Source organism: Dendrobates tinctorius, unplaced genomic scaffold, assembly GCF_039654945.1.
Source record: "Dendrobates tinctorius isolate UK_male_01 unplaced genomic scaffold, ASM3965494v1 ptg000074l, whole genome shotgun sequence".
In the NCBI taxonomy this organism is placed as follows: domain Eukaryota; kingdom Metazoa; phylum Chordata; class Amphibia; order Anura; family Dendrobatidae; genus Dendrobates; species Dendrobates tinctorius.
The window spans coordinates 19947046-19966516 of NW_027361742.1; the positions used below are offsets into that span (position 1 = coordinate 19947046).

The 19471-nt window shown below is 42.8% G+C and overlaps 1 protein-coding gene across 1 annotated transcript in view; it reads left to right on the forward strand.

The window, feature by feature from the left end:
- Positions 1-19471, forward strand: part of HMCN1 (hemicentin 1) — a 944468-nt gene that overhangs the window by 592029 nt on the left and 332968 nt on the right. The gene's annotated exons all lie outside the window — the stretch shown is intronic.

The following is a 19471-nucleotide window of genomic DNA, read 5'->3' on the forward strand; positions in this document are numbered from 1 at the left end:
GCAAGAAAATAGTCAAACAAGCCACACATCCACGATTTGATAACAAAATAGAGTTTAAACATTAATTTTCATAAACCTGCAGTAAGAAAAATGACCTGCAGGTGGCACCACAGTACCCCAAAGCACACTACCACAAAGCTACTTACAGACATCACAAACAAATCCAAACATTTGCCTTGGAAGCTTTTGAGCTTGCCCAGCCTATTTTAGCCAAATTGGAGGATTGCACACCTCACTGCAGGTGAGGCACATATGCAAACACATTTGCCAACATGCACTGCCTATTGAATTGCACACTTGCTCCGTTCATACTCCACCCACACAAACAAATGATACACCATTTGAAAGGTCAAATTACCTGCTGGTGACAGCAACACTACCCCAAAGCACACTACCACAAAGCTGCTTACAGACATCACAAACAAATCCAAACATTTGCCTTGGGGTCTTTCCAGCTTGCCCAGGCTATTTCAGTCACATTGGAGGATTACACACGTCACTGCAGGTGAGTCACATATGCAAACATTTGTATACATGCACTGCTTTTTTGCTGATTACTTTGCCCCACACACAATACACCATTTGAAAGGTAAATTTGCCTCTCTCAGCAAGAAAAGAGCCAAACAAACCACACATTCACGATTTTATCACTAAATACAGTTTAAACATTCATTTTCATAAACCTGCAGAAAGACACAATGACCTGCAAACGAATTTATTGTATTACCAATCTACATATATAAATACCTGTCTGTGTTCATCATCTCATGAAATACATTTACATTTGACAAGCTTGCTTTTTCTGAAATTGCCTGTGCCCCCGACGACCAATGTGTGAAAATTTCGCACGGGCCAAGCTAGTTATATGTATATATCATTTTTTACACATAATATATATATATATATATATATATATATATGTACTGTACACACGTGGTCAAAATTTTTGGTACCTCTCGTTTAATGACAGAAAAACCCACAATGGTCACAGAAATAACTTGAATCTGACAAAAGTAATAATAAATTAAAAAATCCATGAAAATAAACAAATGAAAGTCAGACATTGATTTTCAACCATGCTTCCACAGAATTTAAAAAAAATAAATAAAACTCATGAAATAGGCCTGGACAGAAACGATGGTACCCTTAACTTAATATTTTGTTGCACAATCTTTTGAGGCAATCACTGTAATTAAACGATTCCTGTAACTGTCAAGGTGACTTCTGCACCTCTCGACAGGTATTTTGGTCCACTCCTCAAGAGTGTTCCAGTTGTCTTGTGTTTGAAGGTTTCCTTTTCCAGACGGCATGTTTCAGCTCTTTCCAAAGATGCGCAATAGGATTTAGGTCAGGGCACATAGAAGGCCACTTCAAAATAGTCCAATGTTTCCCTCTTAGCCATTCTTGGGTGTTTTTAGCTGTGTGTTTTGGGTCATTATCCTGATGCAAGACCCATGACCTGCAACTGAGTCCAAGCTTTCTGACACTGAGCAGCACATTTCTCTCTAGAATCCCTTGAAAGTCTTGAGATTTCATTGTACCCTGAAAAGATTCTTGACACTGTGTGCCAGATGCAGAAAAGCAGCCCCAGAACATAACAGAGCCTCCTCCATGTTTCACAGAAGAGACAGTGTTCCTTTCTTGATATGCTTCATTTTCCATCTGTCAACATAGATCTGATGTGCTTTGCCAAAAAGTTCAATTTTTGTCTCATCTGTCCATAGGACATTCTCCCAGAAGCTTTGTGGCTTGTCAACATGTAGTTTGGCAAATTCCAGTCTGGCTTTTTTATGATTTTTTTCAACAAGGGTGTCCTCCTTGGTCGTCTCAAATGAAGTCCATGTTGGCTCATACAACGACGAATGTTGCGATCTGACACTGATGTTCTTTGAGCTTGAAGTTCACCTTTAGGCTATATACCCACGCTAGCGTATTTTCAACGCTCAGGAAAATGATCCCCTTCCCAGAAAACGCGCGTCTTTTTTCCGCCCGATTCTTGCGTGTTTTGTGCAAAGAAGCCGAGCGTTTTTGACGCGTTTTTTGACACGCGTTTTCTGGGAACATTGGGGAAGGCTAAAAACGCTCAGCAATGCAGAAATTAATGAGCATGCTGCGTTTTTAGCTGCTAAGCGATTCCTGAGCGGTTAAAAACGCATGCATTGGCACAAAAAGCCAAAAAAGCATGCAAATTAATTTGAAGTATCTTTTAAGCGTTTCTTTAGCATCTGAGTTGGCACAAACGCTGCGGAAATGCTTAAAAAAAACGCAACGTGGGCACACAGCCTAAATCTGTTTAGAAGTTTTTCTGTCCTCTTTTGTTACCATTCCTATTATCAGTCTCTTTGATTTGTCATCATTTTTCTTCCTGCGGCTACGTCCAGGGAGGTTGGCTACAGTTCCATGGAGCTTAAATTTCGGAATAATATGTGCAACTGTAGTCACAGGAACATCAAGCTGCTTGGCGATGGTCTTATAACTTTTACCTATAACATGTTTGTATATAATTTTCTTTCTAATCTCCTGAGACAACTCTTTCCTTCGCTTCCTCTGGTCCATGTTGAGTGTGATACACCATGTCACCAAACAGCACAGTGAGTATCCCAGGATGACGAAGGCAGACACCGAAACGCTCATCGGGGCAGGGCACATCCTGGGGACTCTCCACGTGTGCACAAGGTAAAGTTTGGGAGGCTATTTATTTGACTTATTTAAGTCAGCAGCACATATATATATATATATATATATATTTATTTCTTCATTATCTACCTGACCTTTAGGTTGCTGCTTTGCTTTAGCCACCCCCAATGATTTGCTTGCATCTGCACTTTATTCTCTATATGATACCTCATATTTGCACACTGTTAGATTCTTGATTGCAATTTTTTTTTACCTTATTTAGTGGCACATATATTTGGCATTTTGACCTCTGTGGTTTTATAACATATCTTTAAATATTTATTATTTTACCGCTTTCTTGCTACATTATTTTGCAATCAATGTTGTCCCTTGTATTGTGCCCTCTTTTTTGATATTTGTCCCCCACCCCACCTCACTTTGTTGTATATCTCATAATAAATATTTTCTTATATTGAACTGGACATTTTTTCATTTTGTTCCTTCATTGAACATTCTGCATTTAGCCTAGGGAGGCAGAGAAAGTTGCAGGAGCAGGGAGAGTGGCTGAATACAGTCTCTAGGCAGGGACTAGGGCTTTGCAGTCCGTTGCTAAACATATAGCTACAGCAGTTGACAGCATTTTTATTTTTTGGGTGAAAACAATTACTATATTGTCATCCATAGAGTATTGTGGTACATTTTTCTGTATCCAATTACTCATTCATATAATATTACGTGCTCTGTGGTACAAGTCCATGTTATAAAAATGTCATGGGTTTACCACGGCAGAGAGGAGCAAAAAGACCGCAATGTCTTATTTATCCTACTTTTGTACTGAATAGAAGCACTTCACCTTCATATTAAATGGTGCCAGTTTCCTTTAGCAGTGTAAGGGGTTAATCTGTTCAGTTGAGAGCTCTTGGAAGCTTTCCTGCATTAAGGCTCAGCTGTTCACTGTTAGCCATTCCCATCTCTTATACAATCTTGGCCCTGGCAAGCACTCATTGTCAGAGTAGCTTATGCTGCATGCCTGGAGGTTGTTGGTTGGTGACTGTTATTTTAGAAGGTATTTGATGGATTTATCTGTGACTGTTGCTAGGTTTTGGGATGTGTGCTAATTCCTCTTCTTCTCCTACTTTGGTTTTACTTAGGTGTATATCTCTATTAGTAAGGGTGCAGACTGAGGGAGGATCCAGGAGCAAGGTATGGGGCCCCGGCATCTTCACCATCAGAAGTAATCTAGGGTACAGGAAGAGCTAGGGCACCCATAGTGTTAGGGATAGGAAAGGATCATCTGGTCCTGGGACACCTGACAACATTTGTGATATTAACAATCCAAAAAAGCTTTGAATATTTTTTCTGTATTCAATTACTCATCCAAATACTATTACATACTCTGTTGTACTTCTAGGTGGCATAAAAGAGTCAAAAAAAGTATTGAAATTTTTTTCCTGGATTCAATTAATCATCCATATACTATTATGTGCTCTATGGTACATTTTGGAGTTATATGCCAGTCCAAAAAAGCATTGAAACATTTTTCTGGATTCAATTACTCATCCATATACTATGACATGCTCTGTGGTACATTTCAGTTACATATAACAATGCAAAAAAGCATTGAAACATTTTTCTGGATTCAGTTACTCATCTATATACTATTACGTGTTCTGTGGTATATTTTGGTGTTATATAGCAGTCAAAAAAGTGTTGAAACTTTTTTATGGAATCAATTACTCATCCACATACTATTACATGCTCTGTGGTACATGTTATGAATGAGTCACCGTAGGAGGCAAAAGCAGAAATACGAGCTAAGTCCAGAAAACCAGAGAAGTTGGCAACTATCAGATTGCAGACCCCTGAACCTATCAACACAGCTAGCAGTAGCCGTGGGGGGTTCCTACGAAGCCCTAGACCCCTCGATCACAGCCGGAGAATTACATAGGCCTAAAGAAAGAAAGGGGAAATCTAAACTGCCCCAGAGCAGACCCCAAAGCAATAGGCAGCCCCCAACATATAATGACGATGAAGCAAGATGAAAATACTAACACAGACAGAAAGATAGGCTGAGCAAAGACGGGGCCCGCAACTATCTAGATAGGAAAGGACAAGAAGGCTGCTGTCTGCAATCTGCCAAAACCCTATCAAAGACATAAGCCAACAAGCTGATATGAAAAAGGCCCTGAAGCAGCTAGGCTTCAAAAACTAAATCAGCACTCAGGTAATTTCAGAAGACAGAGCTAAATGAATTCAGCACACCCCAGCAGGGAATGGCAGAAATCCAGAAAAACAAAGCAAAACAAAGTCAAAGCACAAAAGCAAAAGGCCGAGCAGCAAACTTAGCTTTAGAGGAGCAGGAATTCAGACTGGTCTCCAAGGATCCCACAGAGAAATCACCCGCAGGGCAGAAGGGCGTCGGCAGCCTTATATCCAGTCCGTAACTCCACTCAGCCAGTCATCATCAGCCTCAGGTGTTTGATAATCAGGCTCACTACCTTTCTTTACCAGAAGAGGGAGTTCCTCGGGCTTAAACTTAGGAGAAGCCACCTTCATAGCAATATTTTTTGATGATAACCACACCATATCACCAACCTTAAACTGGGGACCAATGGTCCTATGTCGGTTGGAAAACCGCTGGGCCTTTTCCTGGGAGAGAGATAACTTATCCACCACTTGGTCCCAGATCTGGTGCATTCTCTCCACCACAGTGTCAACACCTGGGCAGGCAGAGGGCTCCACCTGCCCTGAAGAAAATCGAGGATGAAACCCAAAGTTACAAAAAAAAGGTGACATCAAAGTGGCAGAACTAGCTCTATTATTTAAAGCAAATTCGGCCAAGGGCAAAAATGAAACCCAATCATCCTGATCAGCAGAAATAAAACATCTCAAATATGACTCCAAGGTCTGGTTTGTTCTCTCTGTCTGCCCATTGGTCTGAGGGTGAAAAGCAGAGGAGAAGGACAACTGAATTCCCAGCCTGGAACAGAAAGTTCTCCAAAATCTAGACACAAACTGGACTCCTCTGTCAGATACAATGTTCTCAGGAATCCCGTGCAAACGAACCACCTGTTGTAAAAACAGGGGCACCAACTCAGAGGAAGATGGCAACTTAGGGAGTGGTACAAGATGAACCATCTTAGAGAACCTATCACAAATCACCCAAATAACAGTCATCCTCTGAGAGACAGGCATATCAGAGATGAAATCCATTGAAATATGGGTCCATGGCCTCTTGGGGACAGGCAAAGGCATCAACAACCCACTAGAGCGAGAACACGATTTAGACTGGGAGCACGTCCCACAGGACTGCACAAAATTCCTGACATCACGAGACAAGGAGGGCCACCAAAAAAACCGACTCACCAGATCTCCAGTACCAAAAATACCTGGATGACCAGCCAAAGCAGAGCAATGAACTTCAGACATCACTCTCTTCTTCCACTGGTCAGGAACATACAACTTTCCACTGGGACAACGCTCAGGTTTGTCCTCCTGGAACTCTTCCAGAGCACGTCTCAAATCGGGCGAGATGGCAGAAAGAACTACCCCTTCGCCTAAGATGGTAGCAGGCTTGGTCACCACAGGAGAATCAGCAAAGAAGCTCCTAGAGAGGGCGTCTGCCTTGACATTCTTTGTTCCAGGAAGAAAAGAAACCACAAAATCAAAACGTGTAAAAAACAAGGCCCACCTAGCCTGTCTAGGGTTCAAGCGCTTAGCCGACTCTAGCTAAATCAAATTCTTGTGGTCAGTGAGGACCACGACTTGATGCTTAGCTCCCTCCAACCAATGTCTCCACTCCTCAAATGCCCATTTCATGGCCAACAGTTCCCTATTCCCCACATCATAGTTACGTTCAGATGGAGAGAACTTTCGGGAAAAGAAAGCACAGGGATTCATTTTAGATGTTACAGGATCCTTTTGGGACAAAACAGCTCCTGCACCAATCTCAGAAGCATCCACCTCTACCTGGAATGGAAGTGAGACATCAGGTTGCCGCAAAACCGGGGCAGAGGTGAATCTTCGCTTCAGCTCCTGAAAGGAAGAAACAGTCTCCGGAGACCAATTTAACACATCAGCACCCTTTTTAGTCAAATCAGTCAATGGCTTGGCAATACTAGAAAATTTTGCTATAAATTTCCGATAAAAATTAGCAAAACCCAAAAACTTCTGGAGGGCCTTCAAAGAAGTGGGCTGAACCCAATCGTAAATGGCCTGTACCTTGGCCGGGTCCATTTCAATAGTTGACGGGGACAAAATAAATCCCAAAAAAGAAATCCTCTGTACTCCAAAAAGGCATTTAGATCCTTTGACATACAGGGAATTCTCCCTCAAGATCCCGAACACAGACCGAATATGTTCCACATGAGAATCCCAATCCTTGGAGAAGATCAAAATATCATCCAGATAGATAATCAAAACTTTATCGACAAAATCTCGGAAAATATCGTTCATGAAGCACTGGAAGACAGAAGGGGCATTAGTGAGCCCAAAAGGCATCACCAGGTACTCAAAATGTCCCTCCGGAGTATTAAACGCCGTCTTCCATTCATCCCCATGCTTAATGCGAATAAGATTATACGCCCCCTCAGGTCAAGCTTGGTAAACCAGCAAGCACCTTTAACTCTGGAGAATAGATCAGAAATCAGGGGTAACGGATACTGATATTTAACAGTAATTTTGTTGAGGGCACGATAATCAATACAAGGTCTTAATGATCCATCCTTTTTGGCTACAAAAAAAAACCCGGCACCTAAGGGTGACGAGGATGGTCTAATATGACCCTTCTCCAACACCTCCTTAATATAGGATCGCATAGCCTCGTGCTCGGGTACAGATAAATTGAAGAGCCGACCCTTGGGAAATTTACACCCCGGGCTCAGTTCAATTGCACAGTCATAACTCCTATGAGGAGGCAGAGACGCAGACTCATTCTCACTAAATACATCATAAAAGTCCGCCAAATAATCAGGAACATCATGCGACTGAGGAGAGGTGGAAAACACCGGAGCCTCACTAAAGGCACACCGACAACCCCAACTCACCACAGACACAGATTTCCAATCCAAAACTGGATTATGAATCTGTAACCAGGGAAACCCCAGAACAATAGTATCATGCAGATTATGCAACACCAAAAATCTGCAATTTTCTTGATGGTCTGGGGCAACCTGCATTACCACCTGGGTCCAAAACTGAGGTTTATTTTTAGCCAAAGGAGTAGCATCAATCCCCCTCAAAGGGATAGGCGTCTGCAGAGGTGTCATCGGAAATCCACAACGTTTAGCAAAATCCAAGTCCATTAGGTTTAGGGCTGCTCCCGAATCCACAAAAGCCTTGGCGGAAAATGTGGACAGGGAGCAGATCAGAGTAATAGCCAGAAGAAACTTAGGTTGAACACCCCCAACAGAAAACGTGTGTGCAAAGCGTTTCTCTCGTTTAGGACAGACAGAAATAATATGCGAGGCATCTCCACAGAAAAAACACAACTTATTACGCCTTCTGAACACCTCTGACGCTGCTCTCTGGAAAAAACTCTATCACATTGCATAGGTTCAGACATTTGTTCAACAGGTGGCAACACCTTTCGTGCAGCTTTGCGTTCGCGCAAACGCCGATCAACCTGAATGGCTAGTGACAAAGAATCGTCAAGACCAGAGGGAACAGGAAATCCCACCATAGTATCTTTTACGGCTTCTGACAACCCCTTCCGAAAGAGAGCAGCCAAGGCATTATCATTCCAGGTAGTAAGTACTGCCCACTTTCGGAATTTTTGACAGTACAATTCAGCAGAATCACGACCCTGGCTCAATGCCAGCAGGGTCTTTTCAGCCTGATCAATGGCATTAGGTTCGTCATACAACAACTCCAAAGCTTGAAAGAATGCGTTCACATTAGTCAGAATAGGATCATCTGGTTTCAAAGAAAACGCCCAATCCTGGGGATCGCCACGCAGCAAGGAGATGACAATTTTAACCTGCTGCGCAGAGCTCCCTGACGAGTTAGGCTTCAAAGCAAAAAATAATTTACAATTATTTTTGAAATTCAAAAATTTAGACCGATCCCCAAAAAATACATCAGGTGTAGGAATCTTTGGTTCAGCAGCATGTGAATGAGCAAGGTAGGCGGAAATTCCCCGCACTTCCGCAGCGAGCTGCTCCACACGATCAGACAATTGCTTTATCTCCATTGAGAGAAAAAAAAAATTCCCCCTACGGCCTCAGAGATATAGAGGAAAAAATATACACACTTTTTTTTTTTTTTTTTTTACAATTCTTTCCTGCTATTGAGTACCCTAGAATCTGCGGTATGGCGGGTGATTCTGTTATGAATGAGTCACCGTAGGAGGCAAAAGCAGAAATACAAGCTAAGTCCAGAAAACCAGAGAAGTTGGCAACTATCAGATTGCAGACCCCTGAACCTATCAACACAACTAGCAGTAGCCGTGGGGGTTCCTACGAAGCCCTAGACCCCTCGGTTACAGCCGGAGAATTACATAGGCCTAAAGAAAGAAAGGGGAAATCTAAACTGCCCCAGAGCAGACCCCAAAGCAATAGGCAGCCCCCAACATATAATGACGATGAAGCAAAATGAAAATACTAACACAGACAGAAAGATAGGCTGAGCAAAGACGGGGCCCGCAACTATCTAGATAGGAAAGGACAGGAAGGCTGCTGTCTGCAATCTGCCTAAACCCTATCAAAGACATAAGCCAACAAGCTGATATGAAAAAGGCCCTGAAGCAGCTAGGCTTCAAAAACTAAATCAGCACTCAGGTAATTTCAGAAGACAGAGCTAAATGAATTCAGCACACCCCAGCAGGGAATGGCAGAAATCCAGAAAAACAAAGCAAAACAAAGTCAAAGCACAAAAGCAAAAGGCTGAGCAGCAAACTTAGCTTTAGAGGAGCAGGAATTCAGACTGGTCTCCAAGGATCCCACAGAGAAATCACCCGCAGGGCAGAAGGGCGTCGGCAGCCTTATATCCAGTCCGTAACTCCACTCAGCCAGTCATCATCATCAGCCTCAGGTGTTTGATAATCAGGCTCACTACCTTTCTTTACCAGAAGAGGGAGTGCCTCAGTAATGAAGGGGAAAATGAACTCGCAACAGGTACATTTCAATGACATATAACACTGCAAAAAAAGCGTTGAAACATTTTTCTGGATTCAGTTACTCATCTATGTACTATTATGTGGTCTGTGGTACATTTAGATAGCATACAAGAGTCAAAAAAAAGTATTGAAATTTTTCTTTACCAGAAGAGGGAGTTCCTCGGGCCTCAGTAATGAAGGGGAAAATGAACTCGCAACAGGTACATTTCAGTGACATATAACACTGCAAAAAAAGCGTTGAAACATTTTTCTGGATTCAGTTACTCATCTATGTACTATTATGTGGTCTGTGGTACATTTAGATAGCATACAAGAGTCAAAAAAAAGTATTGAAATTTTTTCCTGGATTCAATTAATCATCCATATACTATTACATGCTCTGTGGTACATTTTGGTGGCATATAACACTCCAAATAAGCGTTGAAAAATTTGTCTAGATTCAATTAGTCATCCATAGAGTTTTAGGTGCTTTCTGTTATATTAGGGTGGTATATAACACTCCAAAAAAAGCATTGAAAAATTTGTCTGAATTCAATTACTCATCCTTACAGTATTTCATGGTTTGTGTTAAATTTCAGTGGTATGTAACATTCCATAAAAAGTTCCCAATTTTTTTATGGATTCAATTATTCATTCATACAGTGTGACATAGTTTTTTTTACATAATGGTGGTATATAAAACTAAAAAAAGGTCCAAAACTTTTTTATGGATTCAGTTAGTCATACATTCAGTTTATTGTGGTTCTTGTTACAATACTTTGGTATACAAAACTATAAAAAAAACTTCCAAAAATGTCATGGTTTCAATTATTTATCCATACAGTTTAATGCAATTCTTGTTACATTACAGCGGTATATATAAGTATAAAAAAAACTCTTCCAAACATTTTTATTGATTCAATTATTCATACAGTTTAACGAGGTTCTTCTTACAAAACAGTGGTATATAAAACTAAAAAAGTTAATTTTTTTAGGATTCAATTAGCCATCCATACAGTTTAGCGTGGTTCTTGTTACATTTCAGTGACATAAAAAACAGAAAAAAAACCTTCCAAAATTTGTTATGGATTTAATTATTCATACAAGCAGTTTAACATGCTTTGTGTAAAATTACGGTGGGTTTAAAATTTTCAAAACCGTTTGACCTGGTGCAGTTCATAAAATATTTTTGTTTAAAAAATTGACTAATGTTATATACACTGTAGAACCTGTTTTGTGTGAATTTTTTTTTTAAATAAAAAACAAAACTGGCCTGCTCCAGGTGTACAAATTTGGTCCCTTGGCACTCGGTCTTCAACCACAAATATTTTTCACTGTGAGGCATCCCCGCATTGTACCTGCTTGCATCCAGGAACATCACCTGTTTCCTTACCAACACATCTACTGGCATTGTCCACTTAACGACAGACTCGTAGATAAGCACGTGTGGCCAGGGATGCTGCATTTCACTGGCTGCACACTGGGACAGCACTGTGAAGGCCAGGGTTGAGTCCCACCCTGGCATGGCACATGTGCTAGCGACACAGAGGATTGAGGGCCCTACTTCTATCAGGGTTTCCTCCACCTCCTACACCAGTTCCTGCACCCCCTCCTGCTCCTCCTCAACATCCATCTCTGATGTGCTATCTCAGTGCACATATCAGCTGGGAGGTCTGCAGCACTACCTCAGTAAGGTGGCAACAGTCTCTGCGGTAGCTAATTTTTCTAGGAGAGAAATCGCACACTAAGACACAGTTGTTGAAAGAAATTACAGACCAAACAGATCTGTGGCTCTCGCTGCTGAACCAACAACCAGGTATGGTCATATGTGATAAAGGGCATAACTTGGTGGCGGCTGTGAAGCTTGGTCAGCTCACACATGTATCATGCTTGGCCCACATGCTCAACTTGGTAGTTCATCAGTTTATGAAAACCTACCCATATTTGCTTACATTATCTCAGCTCCCATTTCTGCAAGTCAGCTACAGCTGCCGATGCTCTGGCAGTGCTGCAACAGGACATGCAAGTTGTCAGCACAAGCTGGAACTCTGCTCTGCAACTGCTGGAAATGCTTTGTGAGCAGCAGAGACCAGTTGTTGAGTACCATCTCCAACGCACCCATCAGTGTTCTGGTCAGCCTACACACATAACAACTGAAGAGTGGGCATGCATGAATGACATTTGTGCAGTTCTCCAAGACTTTGAGGACTCCACAAACATGGTGAGTGGCCACAGTCAATTCAAAGATTCCATTTCTGTGCCTACTTAAACAGACGCTGCTCACAATGAAACATGAAGCTATGCATGCGGACCAGGTGGACATGGAGGAAGACATGAGACAGAGAGATACTACCCATGTGCTCAGTGCAGATGGGGTAACAATGAGGACGTGGAGGCTGAAGATGAACAGGAGCTGTTGGTTAGCGCAACAAAGGTTAGTACCCACACAAGTTTCATCCCGTCTCTCCTACATGGATGGGCAGAGGAGGGGAATGAGGAGGAAGAGATGGAGGAGCAGAAGATGGAGAAGGGTCAGCGAGTTCACCGCATTTCACCGTGAGAAATTTCTTATAGTGAACTGCGGTTACCACACCGAGCTTAGCATTGCACCATGACTTTTTCTCACTGTGCTATGGATGTCCTCTCTTGGTCACCGCTGAAGTGAGCTGAGAACGCCGCCTCAGTGACCTGCATCAACCTCGACGATGTCACTGCTAGTCACTGACGCTGCACTCGCAGCATCTCATTCTCCAGTCATTTTCAGCATGCACAGTTGCATCTTGGCACCATCTAGGTTGAAGAACAATTATCGCAGACATAGATTACAGCATGGGACAGTATGTCAGACATGTGAGGGATATTTTTGTTGTTTATTTTATGTTTTTTATAGGGGACCAGAGATTCAATGAAATGAGTGTAAGGTGAGTATAACTGTGCTTATTATTTTTAAATAAATTTGTAAAACTGTGTACATTTTTATTTCAAATAAAGGACTATATTCTGGATTATTTTTATTGACTATGAATATGGGGTTAGTAATGGAGAAGCATCTTATAGATGCCTCTCCATTACTATCTGCTGGACTTGATGCCACCTGAAAATACAAAGATGACCTCAACCCCACAAATATGAGCTACACTTGCCACCGCCACAGGGCAAGTGGTAAGAGCAGGGCAAAACACCAGAATTGTTGCATCTAATGTGCTATTTTTAGGCTGGGGGGGCAATTCCATGGCCCCTTACCAGCCTGAGAACACCAGTCCCCAGCTGTCTGCTTTAGCTTGGCTGGTTGTTAAAAATGGGGGCGACTCCATGCCATTTTTTTAAAATTATTTATTTAAATAATTTTATAAAATGTAGTGGGACCCGATGGTATGACAAAGCCATTATCAAAAACCCAGTTTGTGGACTTCAGAACTGCAATGGGACTAACAGGATAAGTAGTTGTTGAGTCGGGGTGTTAGAATATTTTGGTACAACAACTTCATTCCTGTCTATGACTGTTCAGCTGCTATATTTGTATGCTGTTTATAAAGTTAGAGCAAAAAAAACTCCCAGAGGCTCACACAGGGAGAGCATGTGACTGTATTTCCTGTTTTCCTTTGTCTGTGTATGATAGAAGCAGCCTGATGTAGATGATGCACTGATAGAGACACACAGATGATTTATTCCTGATCTATTAAACATATTGTTCCTGATTGTGCCTGAATAAAGAAGTTCTGCTGTCACACGCTTGGAGAGTATCCTGAATAATCCGCTGCCAACACCTGAACTGTGAGCTCTGATGTCCTCTCACTATCCTAAATTGCCCTAAAGTAGCTGCTGCGTTCCCTGCCTAGGCTTTTATACAGGTGATATTAGTGCCTCCTTATAAGAATTGTGGGGAAGTCTGCTCAGACACGCCTGAGGCTATGCCAGCCTTCTGTCCTGATGTAATCTTCTGTAATGTTAAAAAATGATGCTGTTTTTTGGTCATTTATGTAAATCAAATCACAATTTTTTTGGAATCACTCACTGGGACCTGTGAAATTCATTGCATTTGACTTAAATTTGATTTACATTGAATCATTTGCTCATCGCTAACTGACATCTATCTATCTATCTATCTTGAAAAAGGCTCTTTGGAGTTGAAATGTTGCTTTTTTATTAAGTTTGTTCTCTTTTTTGATATTTCTTCAGTGTGCTGCCTGCCTATTTGCATTTATATTATTAGGTTCCTGTGTTGTAACGTGCAGGCTGGCATCTAGCGACTGCATTATTTTGTCTTTGCTTGTGCTGCCTCATCTTTTGTTTTTTTTCCATCTAATCTTTCAATATTATTATTATTATTATTATTATATATTTATATAGCGCCATTAATTCCATGGTGCTGTACATGAGAAGGGGTTTACATGCAAAGTTATAGATATCGTTAGAAGTAAACAAATTTACAATGACAGACTGGTACAGAGGGGAGGGGACCCTGTCCTTGCGGACTTACATTCTACGGGATAGTGGGGAAGAGACAGAAGGTCGGGGGTGCAGCAGCTCTGGTGGTGATGAGGCGGCAGCTCAGGCAGTGGTGAGGCGGCAGAATGGTCATTGCAGGTTGTAAGCTTTCCTGAAAAGATGGGTTTTCAGGTTCTGTTTGAAGGATCCGAGGGTGGTGGATAATCGGACGTGTTGAGGCATGGCATTCCAGAGGATAGGGGATATTCAGGAGAAATCTTGGAGGCGGTTGTGGGAGGAACGAATAATTGTGGAGGAGAGTAGGAGGTCTTGGGAGGATCGAAGATTACGTGAGGGAAGATATTGGGAGATTAGTTCGGAGATATAGGGAGGGGAAAGGTTGTGGATGGCTTTGTAGGTCAGTGTTAGTAGTTTGAACTGGATTCATTGGGGAATTGGGAGCCAATGGAGGTATTTGCAGAGGGGGAGACAGAGGAGTAGCAAGGAGAGAGGTGGATTATTCGGGCAGCAGAATTGAGGACAGACTGGAATGGTGCAAGAGAGTTAGCAGGGAGGCCACTGAGGAGAGTGTTGCAGTAGTCAAGGCGGGAGATGATGAGGGCATGTACAAGAGTTTTAGTAGATTGAGGACTGAGGAAGGGACGGATTCTGGAAATATTTTTGAGTTGGAGGCGACAGGAGGTGGCAAGAGATTAGACGTGTGGTTTGAAGGACAGGGCAGAGTCGAGAGTTAATCCGAGGCAGCTGATTTCACATGCTGGAGAGAGCGTGATGCCGTTTACTATAATAGATAGATCAGGTAGGGAAGATACGTGATATGGAGGAAAGATAATGAGTTCAATTTTGTCTACGTTGAGTTTTAGGAAATGAGAGATGAAAAAGGAGGATATGGCTGATAGATACTCCAGGATTCTCGACAGCAGAGAGGTGACATCTGGACCAGAGAGGTAGATCTGAGTGTCATCTGCATACAGGTGGTACTGGAAGCCTTGGGACTTTATGAGTTGTCCTAGGCCAAGAGTATAGTTTGAAAAAAGTAGGGGCCCCAGGACAGAGCCATGGGGGACTCCAACAGAGAGGGGGCGGGATGAGGAGGTAGTGTGGGAGTGGGAAACGCTGAATGTGCAGTCAGAAAGGTACGAGGAAATCCAGGACAGGGCAAGGTCTTTGATGCCAAGGGAAGAAAGAATCTGTAGCAGTAGGCAGTGGTCAACTGTGTCAAAGGCAGAGGACAGGTCAAGAAGGAGCAGGATGGAGAACTGTCTGTTAGCTTTGGCTGTGAGTAAGTCATTAGAAATTTTGGTCAGGGCAGTTTCAGTGGAGTGGTGAGGGCGGAAGCCAGATTGCAGGATGTCAAGGATGGAGTTAGATGAGACTTAGGAGAAAAGTTGAGCATGGACATGCTGTTCATGGAGTTTGGAAGCAAACGGGAGCAGTGATATGGGGCGATAGCTGGGCATAGCAGTTGGGTCAAGGTATGATTTTTTGAGGATGGGTGTTATGGTGGCATGTTTGAAGGCAGAGGGGACGGTACCAGAAGTTAGGGATAGGTTCAAGAGATGGGTTAGGGCTGAAATGATCATGTTAGTGAGGTTGGGGAGCAGGTGGGAAGGGATGGGGTCAAGTGCACAGGTGTTGAGGTGTGATTTGGAAAGGAGATTAGTAAGGTCTCCTTCAGTGATGTTGGAGAGGGAGGTTATTAGGGAAGGGCGAGGTCTGGTATGTGGAGCTGTTGGGGTGGTGGAACTGTAATGGTTTGCCTTGTTTGGTCAATCTTGTTTTTGAAGTAGGTGGCAAAGTCCTCAGCAGAGATGAGGGGAGTTGGAGATGGCAGTGGTGGGCGGAGGAGAGAGTTGAATGTGCTGAACAGTTGTTTTGGGTTGTGGGATAATGAAGATACAAGGTTTGTGAAATAGGTCTGTTTAGCAGAGGTGAGGGCTGATTTAAAGGCAAGTGTAGCTTGTTTGAAAGCAGTGAAGTCGTCTGGCAGGCGTATTTTCTTCCAACGCCGCTCCGCGACCCTGGATGCTTGTCAAAGTTTTTTGGTGAGGTTGTTGTGCCAGGGTTGCCTATTGGTTTGTCGCACTTTGCCATGCATGAGAGGAGCGACTGAGTCTGTGGCTGATGTGAGGGTGGCGTTGTAGAAAGTGGTGGCACTGTCCGTGTTGTGGAGTGAAGATATGGAGGACAGAGGGAGAAGAGAGTCTGAGAGTCTGTGGATGTCTAGGTGTGCGAGGTTTCTGCGAGGATGTGCTAGTGGCTGGACATGGGGGCAGGTGAGAAGGACAAGGATGAGAAGGTGAGTAGATGGTGGTCAGATAGGGGGAAGGGAGAGGTTGTGAGATTAGATAGGGAACAGAGGCGGGTGAAGATGAGGTCTAGTGTATGTCCATCTGTGTGGGTGGCTGTGGAGGACCACTGAGTAAGTCCAAAGGATGAGGTAAGTGACAGGAGTTTGGAGGCTGCTGGATGGTGGGTGTCAATGGGGATGTTGAAGTCCCCCATGATGATGGTGGGGATGTCAGAAGAGAGAGAGTGGAGGAGCCAGGTGGCGAATTGGTCGATGAAGGCAGTGGCTGAGCCCGGTGGTTGGTATATAAGGAAAAAATAAAAAGAGAGGCGCAACAAGTGTACCTGTATTAAAATCGATTTCCCTAACTAAATAAACAGGGTGCTCACCTTAGAGGCTTGTGCCACCCTTGCACAACCATGGTGTGAACGTTAGTAGTGGGTGGGGAGCATGTCCTCTCACCCCAGGAGGGCATTGCACATGGCTGTCGGCAACCTCCGCTCTCCTGTTCGGTCCATCTCTCACCGGCTTCCGGATATATCTTGTAGCCGGTCACAGTCGTAAGTGTGATACCAAAGGTCCTGGAGCTTCTCAGAGTCGCCTACCTGAGGTTTGATAGTGGGCACCTCCCTGGGTAGGTGAAGAATGTGCCCTATGGCCAATATTGGAGAATAAGGAAAAATTGCACTTTTGACCAGGATTTTCAAACTGAATCCAGAATCCTCAGAAAAAGGTTTGTGGAGAAAGGATATCCAAAAAATATTTTGAAAGATGTTTATAAGAGGACGTGCAATTTTACACAAGATATATGTATAAAAAAAGATGGAGGAGAAAAAAAGGACACCTGGGGTTAATATGGAGAGGAATAAATGGAGTTTGATAACCACCTTCTGACATTCTAGATCAGTTGTGCGTAAATTGTTGGAGAAATATTGGTTCATCTTACAAGGAGATCCCCTTTTGGCCCCAATGATTCACAGCAAACCAAGTATTATTTATAGGAAGAACAGAAGTCTAAAAAATTTGTTAGCACCAAGTAACATTGCGCAGAAGTATAAACGTCATATGAAAATGATAATGGCAGCTGGGGCTGTTTTGCATGCAAAGTACCCAAATGCTTGTGTTGTGGGGTGATTCAGGACGGTGCAAGGAGTTTTTGCTCTGGCACCACCAATGAGACATTCCAGATCAAGCATAGGGTTACTTGTCAGTCCACATATATAATTTATTTGTTGGAATGCCCTTGTGGGCTTCAATATGTGGGAAGGACTATTCAAACAGCACATGCAAGATTGAACAAGCACAGACAAACATCCGCTCGGGTTACCAATTGCATAGTGTGTCCCAACATTTTGCAGGGAGTCACAATAAGGATCCAGGAAAGATAAGATTGACTATTATTGATCATATTAAGGAGCTTGGTGAAGAGAGGCTGAGTAACCTTATTAGAAGAGAAAGTTACTGGATGTTCAAGTTGGGCACATTATATCCAGAGGGACTTAATCTCACTATAGAAAAAGTATCCAGGTAGGGCTAAGAGTTCAGCTATTATGATTGATTTCCCTTTTTATGTTTTTTTAAAGGAGAAGGAAGGGGAGAATAAGAAAGGAAAAAAGGAAAAAGAAAAAAAAAAAGAGAGAATGAAGGAACTTTTTAAAAAAGAGTTTTTGTGGAAGGCGATTTTTTTTATTTTATTTTAAGAGAGAGTAAGAAAGGGGCATCATTTTATGAAATATTGATGAGGTTGAATGTTGTAATTTGTAATATGTATAATGAATTGTGAATAAGTTTTTTTTTCTCAGAATGTTTTGTTGAGTATGTAAGGGTTAACGTGTAACATTAAGGGGAAGTTGCATAGGATTGTGGGTTGTTTTAATTGAGGCTAGCTTTAAAGGCTGTAACAGTGGATGCTTCCTTCATTCCACCTGAGGAAGACGGCTGTGAGCGTGGAAACGCGTTGTGGGTATTGAAAGAAGAAATAAAGCTGATTTTTAAAACCTTCTTTATGGTTTCTGCCTCTCCTTTAGCGCTCCTATAGACCGCTTTGTTGCAGCTTTTCGGTGGTTGGTATATGACAGCCATTTGGAGATTAGAGGGAGAGTAAATACTGACAGAGTGAACCTCGAAAGAAGGGAGGATAAGGGAGGGTGGGGGTTGGATAGGGTTGAAGGAGCAGTTTTTAGAAAGGAGGAAACCCACTCCTCCACCTTGTCTGTTGCCAGGGTGAGGAGTGTGGGTAAAGTGGAGGCCGCCATAACTCAGTGTGGCCGGGGAGGCTGTGTCAGGGGGTGTCAGCCAGGTCTCAGTGAGGGCCAGGAAGGAAAGGTTGCGGGAGGTAAAGAGGTCGTGGATCACGTGGAGCTTGTTGCAGATGGAGCGAGCACTCCAAAGTGCTCCAGAAAGAGGGTGCGGGAGGGGGTAAGTGGCACAGGTTTTAAGTGTGAGGGATTGCGGTAGTTTCTCTTAGTGTGAGAAAGATAGGGGTGAGGATTAGTGGGATGTATGAGGCAGGGGGGCCAAGATTGGGGGATATGTCACCAGCAGTGAGAAGAAGCAGAGAAAGGGAAAGCAGGTGGGTGAAGGAGAGTGATCGTCTTGTATTGTATGTTAGTAGGAGAGGTCTGAGGTTAAGGAGTATGTCTGCAGATAAAGCGAGGTGGTAAAAGAGAGGGGGAGATAGTTATTTGGTTTAAGGGTGCAGGGGTTTGGGGATAGCGAAGGAGAGTGAAGATTAGTGGAGCAAAAACGGTGATGGCAAATGTGAGCATGGTTAAAGAGCATAGAGAAAAAAAAAAAAGCAAGTAAAGTACGAAAGCAGTGGTTAGTCTTACCGTCTGACCGATTTCTGGACTATTTCTGGTATATCTGTCTGTCTACATTTTCTATACCATTACTGAAAGTTCTAAACCCATGAACTATAATATTTATGAGGATTTGAAAAGTGCAAATTACTAAAATCAAAGGAGAGAATTTTTCAGACTTAAACTTACAAACTTATAGCAATAAGGTGCGTGGAACTTATT